The 21,543-nt window shown below is 33.4% G+C and overlaps 1 protein-coding gene across 1 annotated transcript in view; it reads right to left on the bottom strand.

Annotated features, from left to right (window-relative positions):
* Positions 1 to 21,543, bottom strand: part of LOC126778940 (enhancer of rudimentary homolog) — a 238,256-nt gene that overhangs the window by 160,084 nt on the left and 56,629 nt on the right. The gene's annotated exons all lie outside the window — the stretch shown is intronic.

The following is a 21,543-nucleotide window of genomic DNA, read 5'->3' as shown; positions in this document are numbered from 1 at the left end:
TCAAGAGAAAATATCACATTTTACTTTAATTTCCTTAATTAGAACAATAACGTTACGATACAATCTCACTTTTAAAAAAACACACGCGCCCGATTATGTTGCTAATACAAAAAAAAATCGTATCCACCGGTTGTGCGCTTTAGAGACATTTGCAACCTTAGTTACTTGTGTATCTTTTAATAATTTAATGTTTATAATTCCTCTGCGGTTACCATGACAACTAATTGAAGCATTGAATTAATAAATTACTAATATGATAAAACGTCTTTTTGCGGTTATTCAGAACTTGATCTTTATATACGAAATCATGAAATAATAGATATGACATATAGATATGGTTTATATCTTCGGACAGTATACCGATTATCGTCGCATTCTGATTGAATTTAAAAAAAAAAACGACCAATAATAATTAAAGCTCACCTATAAACACATAGCAAGTCTTCCACGCAACAAAAAATATTAGTTCAGTGTTCCCCGACTTAAAAAACATTAGGATCCATTGAATTGAATAAAAAAAAATTGCTTAAACAATCTAAAGTTAAACGTAAAACTCGTAATGGTGTTATAACTTTGGAAATAACTAAAGAATTATTTAGTTTCACTTGGTAGGGTTTGCTAGCTCGTCTGGATACCACCCACTTATCACATATTCTAACGCCAGACGGTAATACTTATAATAAGTGTTGTGTACATAAAATAAACTCCAAACCTTCTCCTCAAAAAGGGAGAGGAGGCCTTAGCCCAGCAGTGGGACATTAACAGGCTGTTACTGTACTGTTACTGTTCATCCAAGTCATACTTTCTCTCATGTAATCTGTTTTATGTCTTTACAACCAAATTTTTCCTTTTTTTTAAAACAATAGGTAGACGGACAGACAAATGAGCCACGTGAGGGTGACGCTGCTTATTAATAACATTGGCATTTTTAATATACCTTGAGAACTAAGATGTCATATCTTATGTCTGTTATTACTGGATCACTCACCCTTCCAACCGGAACACAACAATACCGAGTACTGCTGTTTTGCGATAGAATATCTGTTGAGTGGGTGGTACCCAGACGAGCTTCCACAAAGCTCTACCACTAGTGAAACTATTTGGTCAATGTCGCATAACAATCTGACATTTACGACCTTTTTCTGCTGCGTGTCGATTTTGTTCTTACGAATAGCCCTAGTGTTATACATGTAAGTTATTTTATTACAGTTAGTACAAATGCTTTACTATCAATTTAAATTCAGAAATGTGACAAGTTCTGTTCAAATTATAATAAATTTTAAATATGTCTATATCAGTGTTTGTAATTTTATTGTAAATTGAGTAAAAGCAAAGCAAAGCAAAAGTGTTAAGCCATTATGTAATAATGGCTTAACACATTTAGTGCAAAGTATCATTTTATAATATCAGCTAATAGTGTAATAGATAAAAAAAACCACCATATTTCTCTTGAAGTTAGCCACTGGTCTTGAGGCTAGAGCAGAATCAATCATGGTGTCGAATCCTGGGCTGCAATAGTTTTGTATTGTAACCATTAAATTCCTGTGTCACAAACACTTACTGGTGGTAGAGCTTTGTGCAAGCTCGTCTGGGTAGGTACCACCCACTCATCAGATATTCTACCGCAAAACAGCAGTACTTGTTATTGTTGTGTTCCGGTTTGAAGGGTGAGTGAGCCAGTGCAATTACAGGCACAAGGGACATAAAATCTTAGTTCCCAAGGTTGGTGGCGCATTGGATATGTAAGCGATGGTTGATATTTCTTACAATGCCAATGTTTAAGGGCGTTTGGTGACCACTTACCATCATGTGGCCTATATGCTCGTCCGCCTTCCTATTCTATAAAAAAAAACAGTGGCGTATTTATGGGGGAATGTATCCAGAGCGGCCCTGTTGGGGCGGCCTAGGTGTCATCACAATCGATTCCCATTTAGTTTGACTTTTCTGTAGATAATTGAAAATCCGACCTGATCATCGCACAAGTGCTCTAAAATCCATGTCAGATAATCCCCATTCTTAATTAAACATAAATTATATTTAATCATACGATGCACTATCCTTAGATTTATGGGGCGGATTTTTTGCTGTTAGTCTTACCTGAAGCCTCTCGAGTTGGTTTGCCATCCCATCGGATTTTGAGAGTAAAGTCATAGAGTTTACAAACGGCTAGTGTTTGTGACTGGCTTCCACTATCACTCAATATATTTATTCTTCTGTTCTACTTAAATGAATTTACATTTACCTACGAATTTGTTTTATATGTAATTTTTTTTTTCTACATGAGTTGTGAAATATTTATTATCTGTAACACTTAAGTATATTTTCTATGATTCAATTGTAAATATAGATTGTAACGTGTAATATAAATCACTAATATCGTTAATTTAAATATAAATAAACAATGACATAATTAATTGTAAAATATATTTTTACTTCTTGCAAATAATATTTTCTCTTTTGGTAAGTGTGGCCGGAGTATATTAGCGTAAGTCTGGGTATAGCTTTTTTTTTTGTTAATAATTCTCATTGTTGAATATTTATTTGGGAGTGACGAAACTACTCCAGTTGTAGAAGCGTAAGTCTGGGCATTACTGTATATAAGTAAGCATAAATTTATATTGTCTTGTACATGGACATACTTATATGATTATATAACATTCCAAAATAATTGTATAAAAATAAAATAAACCACATTTAAATAAATTTTAAAATAAACTTAAAATGCACCAAATATGTAAATATTAATTAAGTTTGAAGAATTAAAATTACATTACATAATTTTATGTCATACATGTGAAAAATAAATTTTGAAAATCCACTTTTGTTTTAACATTTATTAAAAACGCCCAACCTTGCACACAAACACACACAAACAGAATTACATACGCACACAAAAATTCATAGTTATAAACATCTAAAACAAACAAAAGTATAAAATAAGTTTAATGTATATTTGTGTAGTAGTTATTTCAGTTAGACATTGAGATTTTAACTTAAAATCAAAAACTCTCAAATTATATTACAGTCAAAGCAATGACGTTAGTCAAAATAATTACAATTAAATAAATATAGCCAACATTATAAAAATTACCTTTAATAAAATGCTGCCAACATATAAAAAAAAAATAATGAAAAGCAACCAAAATACACAGAAAAAAATATATTTTCACATCACCGGCCAAGGGGCGGCTCTACGCGTTATAAATACGGAGGTGCCGACACGTCGGGAACAGAATTGGTTATTTATTTAGCACCTTCGCTGTGTGGTCACGCCTTTAGGTGTTTTTTCATACTAAATTCATATTATAAATATGTTTACTTATTATTATAGTAGTTACTAAATATATATATTTATATATGTTATTATTGTAGTTACAATAGTATAATACTGTCGTAGCTACAAAATAAAATTATAACGATCTATTTATTTATGCTCTCGCTCACAACTCTAAAATAAACAATCTACTTGTAATATTTAAATTGTAAAAGTATAATGAATATGATAGAACATCTTATAAGGATTATGACAAAATCGAAGTAGAGGCCCTGCATAGTTTTATTACTTTTTAAAACGCATATTTTACAAAATTTTGTCTTATTTATACAAATTAAAATGTTTTGAAAAAATGAAAATTTATTCAATGGTATAAATGGACGAATGTTTTTTTTCTCTTATCTATAAAATAGTATATATATAATGTCCCATTAGGACAGCACAATATAATATATTTTTATAATATATAATTAATTTTATATGCCTTGTCAAGGCCCCAGGGCCCAGAGCCGCGTTGCTCCAAGTGAGCCGGTTGCGGTGCCGGTTCTTCTTGAATCGGCACCTAGAATCTACACTCACAACCAGTTTAGAGCGTATTCAAATATATTTTGTGCTTGAGTTCGTAACTCCCACTCTCCTTCAACTTATTAATTAATTTTTTTAATCCAAATTAGACAGACAATTCAATTTCTATATATATTTATTTGTTGAAACTATCTACAGATATTTTTATAATATACAAATTTAAATTAAAAAAAAACAACAACAAATTTATAGCAAAATTAATTTTTTTTGGATACATACATATTCTTATTTTACCAGCCAGTAACAAATTTAATGAATTTCAAAATATGATGAGTAATTTCTTTAGTCAAATAACACGAGAATAACAGCGTTTAGAAACATCAAAAAATCGGGGATCGATGGCAACCAGACGGCACCACACGTGTCGCCCCAACTGAACTAACGTCAGGAACACGGGTGCGTTTGATCTAAACATCACTATTTAGGGGCAGATTAAATAAATTGCTCTTCGAGATGTTTAAGAGGAACTAGCGAATACTTGTGGCGTCGCTCGTATAATTACGTAGGTATATAAAAAACAATGTTTATTTATTTAATAAAACCACCATCAAAATCAATTATTTTATTTTTATATTACACATTACGAAGCCTTAGATTTCTATCTTATACATAATAATTATAGAAGATGCTAATTCTTTCTAGTTATCGTACAATAACTTGTGTTAAAAATAATTTTGAATATTAATATAGTATTTACAAATTAACATAATAACAATAAATATAACGTATAAAATAAATTAGAAATAAAATAACATTAAATAAGTAAGCCTCCTTCCATTCAACTGTTATGTATTTTAATATTTTGTCAACATTATCACAAACAAGTCAATGTACTTCTTTTTTTTATATAGTATCGGTAGGCGGACAAGCCTACCTATATGGGCCACCTGATGGTAAGTGGTCACCAACGCCCATAATCATAAGCATTGTAAGAAATGTTAACCATCGCTTACATATGCGCCACTAACCTTGGGAACTAAGATATAATGCCCCTTGTGATAGTAATTACACTGGCTCACTTACCCTTCAAAACGGAACACAACAATACCAAGTACTGCTGTTTTGCGGTAGAATATCTGATGAGTGGGTGGTACCTACCCAGACGAGCTTGCACAAAGCCCTACCACCAGTAAATAATTATAGAATGTATATTTTTCGTTCTTTAACTGAGCAAAAGTTCGATCACTTAGCCTATTAAACTAATATTAAAAGAAAATTAAAATGCAATCAAAACCATTTTTAACGAAGTTCCTTTTAGTATGTTACACCACACACGTAGCGAATGATTTACTCGTAGGCCCGTATTTAAGCGTAGCACTCCGACCGTCTCACCACGATATAGTACGTGTGTTTGTGTGTTTACAAACAGCTGTCTATCTTCAGTAACAGCCTGTTAATGTCCCACTGCTGGGCTAAGGCCTCCTCTCCCTTTTGAGGAGAAGGTTTGGAGCTTATTCCACCACGCTGCTCTAATGCGGGTTGGTAAAACACACATGTGACAAAATTCAATGAAATTAGACACATGCAGGTTTCCTCACGATGTTTTCCTTCACCGTCAAGCACGAGATGAATTATAATCACAAATTAAGCACATGAAAATTCAGTGTTGCTTGCCCGGGTGTGAACCCACGATCGTCGGTTAAGACTCACGCGTTCTAACCACTAGGCCATCTCGGCTTTTTTCTCGGCAACATATGTTTATATACAGTTATATTAGTATATACGTGCGGAGTAGCTTTAGCTGTATAATAATTAAAAACAATTTTAACCAATTCAATATCGCTTTTTATTATAAAAATAAAATCCAAATCATTAATCCTATGTTTCCGTTTCATTACTTCTTCTGTACTCATAAGAAAAAAAAAAAGATTAATCTATTTATAATTTAAAGAAACAAGAAACAAACGACGTCACAAGTAATATCAACGTTGACAGCAATGTAAGTAACGGTTGATATTTCTGTCATCGCCATCGATCGATGGTGGTGATCACTTACCTATTATTAAAGAAAAGGTAGGTCACCAAATTTCATTACATATTTCAATCATAAAGAAAATAAAAAGAAAGTTGAAATAGTTAACAAAAATTTTAGTTTCAATACAAACTACCAACCCACATTTGAGCAGCGTGGTGGAATAAGATCCAAACCTTCTCCTCAAAAAGAGGAGAGGAGGCCTTAAGCATAGCATAGGGACATTCACAGGCTGTTTCGGTTACGGTTACAAACTAAATACAAAAAAAAAACTTTAAATCTGTGTGTTATCATAAAATAAATCACTCCATAGCGTAACACGATAATTTCTGTCAATAAAATAAACGCACACGTATGGAAAATTACGCCAAGTGGTCACGTGACCGACACGTGGCTGACGTGACGTCTGCTGCGCGAGCGAGACGGGTAGACGAGGAGGTTATGTTGGTTTTAGAGAATTTGATAAATGTACTACACTTATCGAACACCAGTAGCCAGATCTGTTCAGAATTTAAGAATGTCGTATATAAATGAATTTATGACGTGAATATTGTTAAACATCTTCTAAGACGCCATTTCACACGGTTCGTTATGTAGACACCGCCGAAAATACCCGACAAGAAACTCAGTTTTTATAATATCCTGGGGCATTATTCACACGTCATCTGATCCCAAATTAAGCAGTGCTCGTACTATTTAAACCAAACAACTGATATACTACATATACTATTTTTCTTTTGATATACTACATATACTTATATAGATAATTACACCCAGACTCAGGATAAACAGACATGTTCATTCACACAAATGTCTGCCCTGGGTGGGAATCGAACCCACAACCTTCGGCGTAAAAGGCAGGTATCTACCAACCACTCCAAACAGCTCGTCAATTTTTATTTATTATTTCGGTTATTTCTATGAAAAGATTCCTTATATTTTTTGCAATCATAAAATGTCGTTATATATATCGTTATACATTTTAATTACATAGAATACACATTAACTCTTTCTAACTTATAACAAAATACACATATTTTTCTGTCTAATAAATATTGGGATGTCGTTTGACCAATCATTGACGACAATGTTTTCGCGCCATCTTAAAGAAATTCTTGGACGTACGGCGGCGGTAGCGGAATGAAATATATGTGAAAATATCTCTCATCAGCTCCCTAACATTTAGAATACAAATATAAAAGTTAATGGTTGAGTGATTGTGAAAGACTAATAATTCAAGTCTGAGGTAAGCTTAGCGTATAATTTATCCATTATAATTATTCTCATTACAACCACAACTCGTATAATAGTGGCCAGCATTTGCAAAACTAAATTTTATTATTAGCGGTCGGTGGAATATCAAGGTTTTACCAAGATTTTACTGGTGGTAGGGCTTTGTGCAAGCTCGTCTGGGTAGGTACCACCCACTCATCGGATATTCTACCGTAAAACAGCAGTACTCGGTATTATTGTGTTCCGGTTTGAAGGGTGAATGAGCCAGTGTAATTACAGGCACGAGGGACATAACATCTTAGTTTCCAAGGTAGGTTGCGCATTGGCGAAGCAAGCGATGGTTAACATTTCTCACAATTCCAATGTCTATCGGCGTTGGTGACCACTTACCATCAGGTGGCCCATATGCTCGTCCATCTATCTATACTATAAAAAATCCTCATCACTTTTTACTTTCAGTGTCCTTTATATTGCATATTTATTTTTGTAAAAGTTTCTGTAACATTTCGTCAATTATTTATATTTCCATGTTTTCATAACTATATAACTCCTTATATTTTACCTAACTGATAACGGATTCAGCATAGCATAGCAAGCATTGCAAGTAGAAGCAACAGCCTAGAGCTAGGAAGTTGATAGAATGACGCTCCCAAGCCTCGGAGAGCACGTAAAGCCGTTGCGCATGATTTCTCATCGAGAGTTAGTTTTATTTACCACTGAATTAAATGTGTTTATAATTGATCTCGTAATCTCTTCGTGTCAGATGACGGTGCATGTATAACCAGTCTGCCACCAACCCGCAACGGAGCAGCGTGGTGTAATATGCTCGTTACATTCTCCTTAATTGGAAAGGAGGCCCAGTGGGACTTTCATATATATACATAGCTTCAATAAGAAATAATCCCAGCAATATAATTGACAAACAAACACAGAGACATGTCACTTAGGGTGCAGTGTTTATTGTTACAAGAACTAGTTTTAAATAAGTTCACGCTACATAAAATCGTTGGTAATTATGACGCAAGTAAAGTTGTCCCTTAAAAAAATATTGGCATTGTTATAACCGACGTGTTACGTTTAGACTGAAATAGAATTATTTATTTAAAGTTAGAATTGAATATAACGTTCGTTTTTTTTTTTTTTTGTTTTTAATAAACCTATTTTTTTTTTATGGAGGAGGAACTATTCGGAAAAACGGTAATTTTATAAGTTTAAAAGTCGCAGCTAGTTTTTACTTATTTTTTTTTATTAATTTAATAATTATTTATACTATTAATATGTTCATTTAAAACAATTACAAATTACCTTTAAAATACAAATTTTTAGTACGTTTATATGTATCCAGAAAAAAATAACGTTCCATTTAAAACTTTTAAAATTTTCTATTCGCTCGACACCTGAACTTCTCCCGTGGCGTGTCAAAAGCGTTCAAAATTTGAAATAGGCGGGAGGCTCAATCAAAGCGAGAGGCTGCTTCAGGCAGCTGCTATTTTGTAGCGTTCTGTTGTTTTACTCTTTTTTCCCACCTTTTTCAGCCTTTGCAAAATGGCGGATTAAACAAAGTCCGAAATGTTCGTTTGGACGAACAAAAATCAGAAAGTTTGATTTAAAATAGTAAAATAGAAAACATAAAAATTATAGAAACAATTTTGATATAGTAATTTTACTAAAAATAAATAGCTAATTATCTACCCCTAAAATCATGCAGGCTTACCATATGTGGAATATTCCAATCTACAAACGTAATATTTTTCTTATCATAAATACATTATTTATTCTTACAGATTTCGTTATCGGTCTTTCGGAAGAATTATATTGTATTACGTTTCATAGACTTTATGAGCATATGTAAATTTATCTTCGAATTCAAAAACCGTGTGCAACATAAGTGGCAAAACACTTACCACCTTTTATCATCCGAAAAAAAATCACTCAAACGTCACATACACTCTTGAAATAGTTAAATCTATTTTTTAAGTAATACGAAATTTCAAATCAAGATTACTTCTATTCTGCCAAAAAGAAAAAAAAAATACTTTTGGAATAAATATTGTGCAATAATTTGTCACAAAATCAATAAATAAACTAATCGTCCGGAAATCCGTTATAAATATTACTGATCAATACTAATGTATTGAATTATCTGAGTTACGACCCCACAGATGTTATATTAAAATATCGTAAAGTAAGAACCCTTTCTATTATTCGTCACCTTTTAAACATTACATTCTAAAAACTTGTGTATTTATTATCTGTAATTTTATTGTAGTTAGAGGAGGATTTTATATGTTTCATCCGTATTATTTGGCGACACATAAAAAGGAAATTAATAATTAAAATTCTACACCTGCTTTTTGTACTTTTGCCTTATTTAGCATTAATAGAATAAAAAAATAGAACGGAAAATGATAATCTGGTTCATTCGGATTTTTATATCCATTAACAAAAATAAAACGAATGTAAGCTTAAATATAGTACCAAGTTATATTTTATAGTATTTAAATAATAATATATAAATCAATAAATATTCAAATACTAACAAGCATGATACCTTTACTTATTTGAACAGTCATGCATGTTTCAATTTTATATTAAGCTTACGTTTCTACATAGTACGACAGAATCTGCTTAACTTTAGATTCGATATCTAATTATATTTGTTCAAATATATTTGTATGAGGTAGATATTCGTTTTTTTTTACTTGTCTACTTTTTATAGTCGTATTTCATATCATGTACTATATTTATTTACTGGAATCTATCAAGAACAATCTTCAAGAATCTCGCCAGCAATTCTTTTATGCTATTATAACATACAATGAAATATTAACATTTAAAATATCATCAATATGCATGGCCGGATAATTTGACAAATTAATTTCCTACAAAACAAGCACAGATTAAAAAATACATAACAACTCTTCATATGATTTAACAATGAAAATACGTATACGTTAACATTTTAATCTTTAAAACTAACTGTTGCATGAAATAAATATTATTTATGGCTTCTAAATACGAGAGAATGAATTTAAAAAGGCCCATCATTAGTTTCAAAACGTTTATTATCAAAACATCGATAAATTATCTGACAATTGAATTGGCGCGTTTTTTAATGTCAAATTAGCCAGCCATATTGTCAGCCATTGTTCTTTTTTTTGGGTGCGTTCATGCGTTCATTCCTTTTTTTTAATAAGAAGGGGTGACTTTTTTGGTGTTTGGAATCTATACTTGTTAATTCGTGTAACTTTACTTCCGTCATTTAATTTAATAAATACATATTATTGTACAAAATGTAATGAGTATATATATATTTTTTTTAAATAATATCATATATATGTATTTATCATGTATGTTAATGATAAGTATAATTTAAATGATAGTAAACTTCATGTAATTTACCTTCGTTTTTGTTTTAATCCTATTTGCAAAATACGCAATACTTAAAATTACAAAGACAAAAATATCTGAAATGGTGCAATGAATAAAGCACGTGGATCGTTAATATTGTTTAAATCCGGACAGACTACTAAACTTGACATAGTTTTTACCTTTTTTATATTTAATATATAAATCTCAAATGAATCAAAAGTCAATGATCAAAATGCGCTGATAAACAGTCTTTAATGACACTGGCCCACTCCAGTAACATGTCTCACAAGATCCCTTATAAAGTATTGCTTTTCGACGGTAGAATAATTGTTGGATGTCATCATCCAGTGGGCTTGCAGAAAGTCACACTTGTTGGTGAAAAACATCGTAAACAATTGTAAATACAGGAACAAGAGACCTAACATCTTAGTTTCCAAGATTGGTGGCGCATTTCCAATGTAAGGAATGGTTAATATTTCTTAGAGGGCCACTGCTTACAGATGGTGGTGACGCCTTACCAACAGTCGGATCATTTGTCCATCCACTTACTTATTTCATATAAGATGAAAGCTTTGACTGTTGGAATTCTGCCATATTACAAACCTAATTATAATGTAAATTTTACCTTTAACCTTTATGCAATCGAACTTCAATTTATTTATGACATTTTTACTTCACAGACAAATATTATAAACATACAGTATCGTTTTATTTAAATTAAATATAACAATTTTACAACGTACAAACATACGGTTATTTTGAAACACATGATAATTAAATTGCGTGTGGCCCTATAAAGCCTTTTTGGATTAGAACTTTTTACAGAGTTAATCCTAACAGGTATGTCTGTAACGCAGTTTTGTTACAATTACGAGCGTTTGCGTGTGAACGTTTAAAAAAAAAACAACAAAAACATCCTTCAAATATCTCCATCCTATCTGTGATTATAATTGCGTTAAATATAATGTCTAATAAAAAGCCGAGATGACCTAATAGTTAGAACGCGTGAATCTTAATTGATGATCATGGGTTCAAACCCGGGCAAGCACCACTGAATTTTCATGTGCTTAATTTGCGATTATAATTCATTTCGTGCTTGACAGTGTACAATTTCATTGAAATTATGTCACATGTGTATTTTTCAAACCCGCAGCGTGGTGGAATAAGCTCTAAACCTTCTCCTCAAAAAGGGAGAGGAGGCCTTAGCCCAGCACTGGGACATTAACAGGCATTTACTGTTACTGTAAATATAATGTCGAAGTACCTACATTTCCATTGTATACAGTTTTCCATATTAATTGACATTAATATGGTTACAACTTCATAAACAAATAAAATTATAATAAAATAAAATAGTACCACACACCGGTAATCCTTAAATTTCGATTGTGAATAAATACTATCTGCGAATAAATACTACAATAAATAAAATAATTAAAAAGAAACGATAATATAAAAAAGGCGCGAACAACACGTCTCTAATTTACTCGTTTAAACACAGAAAGCTCAACCGCTTCCTGCCGTAGTGTACATCTATGGTGCCTATAAGAAATATTCACTCTTGAATCTGCACATTTTATTATTACATGCATATTTTCTAGTTCTAATGAGATTAATGTCAAAATTAAATATATACAAATAAAAATTAATAATCTGCTGTACAAATCGTATACACATATATTCTATATGTATTTTTATATATAAAAACTGTCTCTAATCTAGTGGTACAGGGCTGCAAGTACAGCTACAAGGCCGCAGATCCCGAGATCCTGGGTTCAAACTTCAGGTCGGGACTATAAAAAGTTACTGGTTTTGAATCGAACAATACTCACTAGTTAATTGTAATTTGTTTATTCTTTAATTTATTTTGAATTATTATATTTTAATTATTTATTATATAAGCAACTGACTGTATCCATATTATTTTTATGAGCATGCCGTGTACACACGTTTTGGAGTGTAATCTTGATTAAAATTGTTTGAATTGGTAATTATTATATATTTCCTGAATTTATATTAAAAGCTTTTCAAATTAAACGGTATGCGTTTAATCTTTAACTTTATAGCTCAATAAACTTTGTTACTTATAATATTTATTAGTTATAACATATTACACTTTATGATAAATTGAACGTTGGTTAAAAGTGTGTTACATCAGAACTCCACAACGATGTACGAAGATAATCGAAATCGAAGAGCTGGGCGCCAATTCTACAAACAAATTGTCACTTTATCGCAATCGAATTGAAGCGTGATCGTTGCCGTTCATACGTTTTCCTATTTAACTAAATATAGGCTAGCGCTTGACTGTTATATCACCTGATGGAAAGTGAAGATACAGTCTAAGGTGGAGCGCGCTTGCCTATAAGATCCCTATTCACTCCTGACTTGAAGGTGGAGAAGGACCCATATTGTAGGTGGTGGGGAAAACGGAGGTCGGGCGGGTATTCCAGACCCTAGCGGTGCGTAATTCTCGGCTATTAGCGTTAACGTTAACAATTAAGATCGGTTTTGACATAGCGATATATGTTAATATCGAATCGGTTCGGTTCCGATCAGAATAAATATAAAATAGTCAAAGTTAGATTGGAATTGAATCGGAAACGTATCGGAATCGTTATAGATTAGTAGAATTCGGAACCTGTATACAATTATATAACTTATTCTATAAAGTAATTGTCATTAAAATATATCCGGTTTACTAAACACTTCGACATAGTAGCGCTTACTGCCCGTTGTAAATCACTGCTCACATGTTCCACCACAATGCTTAGTAGTATCGAGTTCCCGTTTGAAAGATGAATGAGCCAGTGTATTGTTATTATTTAATTATAAAATAGTTAATTTGAATTTGTTCCTATACAATGACAGTGGATATAATGATATTTGCTGAGGAAAAAAATACTATTACTGTAGACGATAGAGGAATGCTACTGAAATGGAAATTTCAAAAATAAAGAGACGAAGCTTTAAATACAATATCGAAACAAATTATCAATAACATAAATGATTTATCAGATGAAATGATGCTAGAATGAGGATGACTACGAAATGTATGGAATGCCACACTTATTAAGTGCCTAGTTAAAAAACGTATCTTTTTTTATCAGCTGACCGTTCACAACTACAAATACAAAAACGTCTCCAAGCTGATTGTATTGTAGGTATAAAGTTAATTAAATTGAATTAAATAGCAAATGCCGTATCCAAACTGTAGACATCACATACCAAAAGCCATCAATAGTGAACATACAAGCGTAGTGCTTGTAAACACGCCGCTTGACGTCAACAGGGACGGACTTCGACACTAGATTGGAAATTTATGAGTCATACCATCCGTGGAATACTTAGCTATCGTTAGGAATATGCCTAACTAAAAAATAATAATTGGTAAAAGGAGACACGTGGACGGAGGTCTTATGAAGCATTTTTAAACTTTTGAATTAGTTACATCAATCAACAAGCCGAGATGGCCTAGTGGTTAGAACGCGTGAATCTTAACCGATGATCGTGGGTTCAAACCCGGGCAAGCACCACTGAATTTTCATGTGCTTAATTTAATTTGTGTTTATAATTCATCTCATGCTTGACGGTGAAGGAAAACATCGTGAGGAAATTATGTTACATGTGTATTCTACCAACCCGCATTGGAGCAGCGTGGTGGAATACGCTCCAAACCTTCTCCTCAAAAGGGAGAAGATGCCTTAGCCCAGCAGTATGACATAAACAGGCTGTTACTGTACTGTACTACTACATCAATAAAATCCTCAGCTCTCACGTTTTAAGACATAAAGAACTATAAAGTATAGACGAATGTCCTATGAACATGAATATGTGATCAACACAATAAACATATAACTGACAATTACTTAATATCATTTCGGCCACGGCGGCCAATGTCAAGAGAGATTAGCCAACTACGCAGAAGATACTTGGCTTTACGTGCTTACGAGGCACCGAAGTGTACACACTTCCAGACTCCAGGCTGCTGCTGAGAATTTTCTGACAGAGAAACCCGATAACTTTTTATTGGCCTGACCTGGGAATTGAACCCAGGACCTCCGGGTCTACGGCCTTACATCAAGCCACTAGACCAACGAGGCAGTCATTTTGGTGTCTATGAAAACACTTAAAGCACTGCGTCTACGAGAGTGCGGGTAGAGATCCAATTGTGTCGGTTTTGCCGTTCTATCTGAATATATGCGTCGTGTTATCACACACTTGTGCACTATTACGTGCGCAGTTGGCTAATCTCTGTAGACACAAGATCGATCAGGAGCACATAACCAGGTCAGGTTCGTCAAACATTATCCGCAGAAAACATCCGTCCGTCAAAAATGGCTTAACTCAACTTTTAAATAATAATTAATAATCCAATAATTACACTAGCTTGGTATAATAATAACAAATAGATTATAAATATCATTATGAGAGCCTTCTTTAAAATGTATAAGATATTTGTTATTAACATCACGCACCCCCTTAGTGATATATATTTCCCCATAACAAGTTAATACAATAATATCTTTCATGGTCAGAGTACATCCCCGTACAGTTTCTCTCGAAATCGCAAGGTATTATGTTTCGAGTAAATGACTCACATTCGATACAACGTAACACGCGATTCGCACAAAATGGACTTTTATTTACTACATATTGTCTGATAAATAGAAGATTCAATGTACATACAATTAGCTAACTGATAAATTGAGTATACAGCATTTACCTCCTTGGTCGAGTGGCTGCTGGGGTCCGAGTTCGGCCTTTAGAAAAACCCTGCGATATGTTAAAAATTGTTATAGTTGAAGATATTTGTCCTTAAGTATAAACGTTTAAAGTATACCTTTATTATACCCATACGAACGGTACGGGTAGCCAGTAGTATCTATCTATCAGAAAAAAGTAATATAACAATTTATTATCCCACTACTGGGCTAAGACCTTTTCTACAATTAAGGAAGAGGTTTGGAGCTTATTCCAATACGATTTGTGGTAGGGTTATGTGCAAGCTCGTCTGGGTAAGTACCACCCACTCATTATGTATTCTACCGCTTAACAACAAAACTTAGTACTGTTATGTTCCGGTTTAACGGGTGAGTGAGCCAGTTTAACAGCAAGCACAAGGTATATAGCTCTTCCCAAGATTGATAGCCACCAGCGAAGTAGGAAACGGTTAATATCTCTTACCATAGACATTGGGGCGTAAGATCTGCTCATCTGCCAATACTTTATAAAAAATAGTAAAACGCTGCTCCTATACGGGTTGGTGGCTATTTATCCAACACATGCAGACGATGTTCACATATCTGTCTCCGAGAAGAACTATAAAAAAATTCAAGCAATTTGAACTCACAAGAGTTTAAAGTTAAGAGTCCCATACTCCAACTAAACTATCTGCGGTCTATATACAATGCCTAAATATAAGACTGCAATCCTTAGCTATCAACAACATCTGTAAACCGTGACAAGAAAATAGGAGATTGAAATCACCCCCCTTATTTACCAAAGCACTTTACATCGTGTCCCGTTACGATATATTGTTACAAAATGACCCCAAACTGTTACACGATAGTTGCGGAATAAATGTAAACATAACAAACAGATCATGGTCCAGATGAATTTATCATTATCTTTCCTACCATCGGACTACTAGAGACCACGAGTTTTTTTATGTTATAGGTAGGACGCAAACGGGCCACCTAATGTTAAGTGGTCACCACCTTACATTCCTTACATTTTATTGGTGGTGGGGCTTTGTGCAAGCTTGTCTGGGTCATCCACTCATCAGATATTCTACCGCAAAACAGCAGTACTTGGTATTGTTGTGTCCTGGTTTGAAGGGCGAGTAAGCCAGTAAAATTACAGGCACAAGGGACATAACATCAGGGTGATGTAAGCGATGGTTAACATTTCTTACAATGCCAATGCCTATGGGCGTTGGTGACCATTTACCTTTACTATAAAAAAAACATCAACAACAACCAATGCGCCACCAACCTGTTATGATGGAACAGAACAGGAAGATGTTATGTCCCTTGTGCCTGGAGATGACAGAGTTATTCATGTGGACGGCTTAGGTGTATAATTCATTGAGTTCTTGTGTAAATTGGCTCAAAAATGACGAGATAGAAGATATCAGGAAAAATCATACGGCTGAGAGCATTGTTGGCGTGCGCCGCGTATAGCAATAGAGTTATATGTATTACGATAAAAACGTTTTATGTTTTATATTCTACCCGTGCGAGCAGTAGTAGCTAGAATATTATATTATAAACATAATCTAGTAACCTAACCAGGAAGTTTGGCTGAGCGTAATCAATCAGGAATTTGAAAAAGATTTTATAAGTTTAGATAAACTTATATGAAAGTATATACCTATATAGTTATATAAGTACCGTAACCGTAACAGCCTGTGAATGTCCCACAGCTGGGTTAAAGGCCTCCTCTCCTCTTTTTGAGGAGAAGGTTTGGAGCTTATTCCACCACGCTGCTCCAATGCGGGTTGGTAGAATTCACATGTGGCGGAACTTCAGTGAAATTAGACACATGCAGGTTTCCTCACGATGTTTTCCTTCACCGTAAAGCACGAGATGAATTATAATCACAAATTAAGCACATGAAAATTCAGTGGTGCTTGCCCGGGTTTGAACCCACGATCATCGGTTAAGATTCACGCGTTCTTACCACAGAGCCATCTCGGCTTTTTTAAGTATGGACATAAAATTATAATAGCTTTTTAACTTTTGAAGACTCTTCTATTTGGAAATGCTATTTCCATCATATCATTAATCTAAGAATAACAAACAACATTCATAATAAAGAAATAATGACTCATCTACGAGGAATAAAAAGAAATTCACATACGAAATTATTCTTGGGCAATTTAAGAAATGGCCTAATGTAGATCTAATGTAGATATTTTTATAGGAAAGGTATTCGTTCGTCTAACTTCTGAAAAAGTCTTTTATTATGCATATATGGAAGATATCATTGAAAATTTTACTAAGACTAAATTTTTCTATCAAATCTTTACCCTTCCCTTTAAAAAAGTACCACCACAGATAATATAATCCGGGTTCAGTAACCCCGGAAAGATAAAAGATGAAAGACGAATACAGATAAGATAATGTTCTTGCAAGTGACAGCTCTACAATGGGATGCCTTTACCCGGTTCTTTTTATTTCTTTTTTAAATTACATTTTCTTATAAGCTTAGTTCTGTTTACATTATTTCAATATTAAGCTTCAGACGGCTGTATTATGAATACCAACAACGTAACCAGAATGTAATGTACACAATATTGGGAAAATCCTAATAAATCTAAAACTTTTATATTTTACAAGTTTATTATTATTACATAAATTATGACAACGTGTATACTGTATATATTCATAACAGAATTATTATTAAAATGATTTGTTCGTTGAATTGGGTTAAAATAGATTTTTAAAAATTAAATGATTTCAAAATTCTTATACACATTTATAATTAACAATAACAATTAAAAGACCTATTTAATACTTGCTCGCACTCGTAAAACCATATTTCAATTTAGCTCACAAAATGCAAAGCTACGTACATAAGGTACATACGTACTGTAGAGTACGTAACTCGATATGCGAACTTTTTAAAAACTCCCCAGTGTTGCCAGTTACCGAATCAAATTGATTTAAATGAAGGAAGCGTGTGCCTGACCGCGCCTCGGGCCACGTCAATCTATTCGAAATTCGAATTTCCAAGCTCGCTAATTGTTTCTGTTACGGATGGCGGGAAAATGTTTTGTTTTATTTTGCAATAGCACCGCATTTTAATTGATCATCTTGCTTAAAACATATCAGTTATAGTTATGAATATCTTTATCTAATTTATTATATATTTTCTTTCTATAAATGAAAATTTTATATTATTGTTTAATAATCACTATAACCATAAAAGATCAAATCTCTTACAGATAATAATTCTTAATTATTGTGTTTTATTGCTATCGTAGACAGGTGTCTCCGTCTTTTTCAAAGATTTACATCATTAAAAAAAACAAGTTACACTTATTGTTTTCCCATAATGACCTATCATGACGGTAACAGAATTTATATTTGTTATAATTATACCCAACGTTCTCGCATCGAAGCCGCAAGCGGAAACTAATAATATTATAGTTTATAAATGAGTAAATATATAAATTTATAAATTAAGTAAATACGTGAAGTACCCACACGAGAAACTGCTAGAGAAATTAATTAGACTAAAACTAAAATTATTCGACGAAATCGCACAATTCATCAGGCTTATAAAATATAAAGACCCGAGGTCTAAAGCCCTGTTTAACTTATTGAATCAAGTTTCGAAGTTTTAGAAAAATATGTTTATATCTGTAGTTCCATCTATTGTATAAAAGCTAAAAACTACTAAAAGCGCCATCTTGTATCAAATAGCAATACTAGTTATGTATTAAAGATAAGCCCATGTTTAACTAAGCAACTTTTATAAGTGAGGACATTTATGTACAATTTCGAATGTACGCGTATAGATTTTAATTTTTTACTTATAAAATATTTTCAATATTTATGTAAAACCTTTTAGAACAGCATGGCTTAGCCATACCATTGAAATTAAAGGTAATTGATACATATGGAGCAGATTTTCGACCTTTGGTTAGATAGCGAGGTTCATAGCTGAGCACATAACGTAAGGTAAGCCTGCCTCGATTTGCCTGTATAAAGTATGGACTTGCAACACAATTTGTTCCTACCTAATTAATTATGTCGATAGTCAACGCTCATAGACATTGGCATTGTAAGAAATGTTAACCAACGCTTACATCACCAATGCGCCACCAACCTTGGTTGGTAACTAAGATGTTATGTCCCTAGTGCCTGTAATTACACTGGCTCACTCACCCTACAAACCGGAACACAACAATAACAAGTACTGCTGTTTTGCGGTAGAATATCTTATGAGTGGGTGGTACCTACCCAGACGAGCTTGCACAAAGCCCTAGCACCATTAAATACATTTTCAGTACATTTGTGTAATAAGACAAAACCTTGACTTGAAGGTTTTATTTCACATAATAAGTAAATAAGTGACAAATGACATTATCCCTTGCTGAATGATTTTCTACATCACTCGATATTTCATTGGAAGATAAATTATCATCAGTGAATATATCAATTTCTCCATTATTTTGACCTAAAGGTGCCAAATTGCGATTTGACACAGTAGTTTCTCTACTATCTGACAAACGAACGTGAGAATAATCAGGATTTACGTGAAGCAGTTCCACCTCTTCGACTAGTGGTTGATATTTACTGGCGCGATTGAATCTTCGCATAAGAGCATGATCTGAATGAATTAACCAGCTCGGCACAGATACACCATTTGCTGATCTTCTAGTGTGCACAAACATTCTTTCATGCGGCGTGCAATTTGTAGCAGTACAAAGAAGAGAACGGATTGAATGTAATGCTTGAGGCAGGGCTTTCCATACAGTAGCGTTAAGGCGTTCTACTTGACCAGGCCCTTGAGGATTGTATGGTATAGTTCGACTCGTGGCAATACAACAATTATAAAGGAATTCTTTTAAATCGGAAGACATGAATGCTTTACCACGATCAGAATGTATAAAAACATGGCATACCAAAAATGAGAAAAAAATCATTTAGATGTTTAATAACAGTTTTTGTAGAAATATCAGCACAAGGAAAAGCAAACGGAAAACGCGAATATTTATCAATTACAGTCAGTATATAGTTGTTTTTCGTATTACTGGGAATTGGTTCTTTAAAGTCTACACTTAATCTTTCAAATGGAGCTGTTGCTTTAATTAAGTTAAGACTGGGAATAGGATTTCGTACATAATTAGACCTGATTTCTGAACAAACACGACAAGATCTTGTCATGTTTCTAATGTCCTCAATAGAGTATGGTAAATTCTTTGTTTTAATCCAGTGAGCCATTCTTGTAATTGTAGGATGACATAAAGCTTCATGTAATGAAATTAATTTCGTATGTACTGAGTTGAGGAACATGTGCGTGATATTTGCAACATCATTTTCTTTACCAGGCCTGTAAATTATGTCGTACTTAAATGGTGCTAATTCTAAGCGCCATCGCTGTGTTTTCTCGTTTTTAATTTTGTTTGTCACTTTATTATTAAACATAAATGATACAGATTTTTGATCGGTTAATCGAAAAGGTTTCCCAATTAGATAATGTCTCCATTTTTTTAAAGCTTTTACGATCACATGAGCTTCTTTTTCAATGGCTGAATGATTTTGTTCTGTTAAATTTAGTGTTTTAGAAAAGAAAGGCGAAGTACTCTCTTCAATTATACCATCAGCTAAGAGCTTTCGAATTTCTTGAAAAATAAAATGTTTATCATCTTTTTCTCAGTAGACTATTCACAAACAATAAATAAATATACACAATTGGATGCATACCCGCTGCCAAATATAGAAGAAATGATTTCTCAAATATCGAAGTATTTTGTCTTTAGCACAATAGACTTGCAAAGTGCCTATCACCAAGTACCAACACTAGCTAAAGAAAAACAACTAGAATATCTTAATATCACTACAATTTGTTTACGTATCTCTGTTAAAAAAAAAAAAACAACTAATGCTTAAACCCTAATTTTATCAGTTCGAAGTCAGAACGGGTCCAGAAAAAGGAATAGGAAACTAGTTTAAAGTACTTCCGCCAATCTTTACTAAGGCTTAACCTTATCTTGGTAAGTAATTATGTCGAAAACGTAACAGATATTTATGTTAGAACTAGCTGCTCGCCCCGACTTCATCCGGGAGTCCGGATCTAATAAATCACTCAGTCCGGATGAAGGGCTCTGGCAGCAGGGCGTCCTTGATAAAAACATAACATCACTACGATGCAGAAGGTAAGGGGAAACCACTACACTATTTTCCCATGAAACTTGTAATGAAATATGTTTGATACTGAGAAAACGATGGCGTGCGATCCGGCTACCACCCGGCGCCATATCGATTCCAGGTCGCATGGTGTGAAGTATGCTACTGGTTCCACTGCAGTGACTCATCAGGCTCAGTGTATACAGCGTGCTACTGGTGACATCAACACATCGTCACAACTCACA

Source organism: Nymphalis io, chromosome 27, assembly GCF_905147045.1.
Source record: "Nymphalis io chromosome 27, ilAglIoxx1.1, whole genome shotgun sequence".
NCBI lineage: Eukaryota > Metazoa > Arthropoda > Insecta > Lepidoptera > Nymphalidae > Nymphalis > Nymphalis io.
Note: the sequence above shows the minus strand (reverse complement) of the source record. Positions and strands in the feature narration are given on the sequence as shown.